This window comes from Palaemon carinicauda, chromosome 15, assembly GCF_036898095.1.
Source record: "Palaemon carinicauda isolate YSFRI2023 chromosome 15, ASM3689809v2, whole genome shotgun sequence".
NCBI lineage: Eukaryota > Metazoa > Arthropoda > Malacostraca > Decapoda > Palaemonidae > Palaemon > Palaemon carinicauda.
Window position 1 is genome coordinate 5,542,002 of NC_090739.1, and position 357 is coordinate 5,542,358.

A 357-nucleotide genomic window follows, 5' to 3' on the forward strand; every position below is an offset into this window, starting at 1 on the left:
TTTCATGATATTACTGAAGGCCAACCAATTAAAAAAAGGTCAAATTCGAGGTTTTTTGGCCTGAAAAAAAGGCCAACCTGGCAACCCTGCGCTGCGATTCATTTGGTAGCATTTTGCGCTGCGGGAAAAAAGGGGGAATGCGATTAATCTCGTGGTTTGTTTATGTAAATCTTGGGTATGTGAAGCATCTAGAAATTGGTTTGATGTTCGTTTAGTAAATTTGTAGCAGACGTTATTTAAAGTTCTTTTTCGTTTTTCCAAAGGGGGTTCCATATTCCTAATGAGAGAACCGCTAAAAAACTTGGTAGTAGAATTTACTTAAAGTTCTCTTACGCTTTTCCAAAAGTGTTCCATATT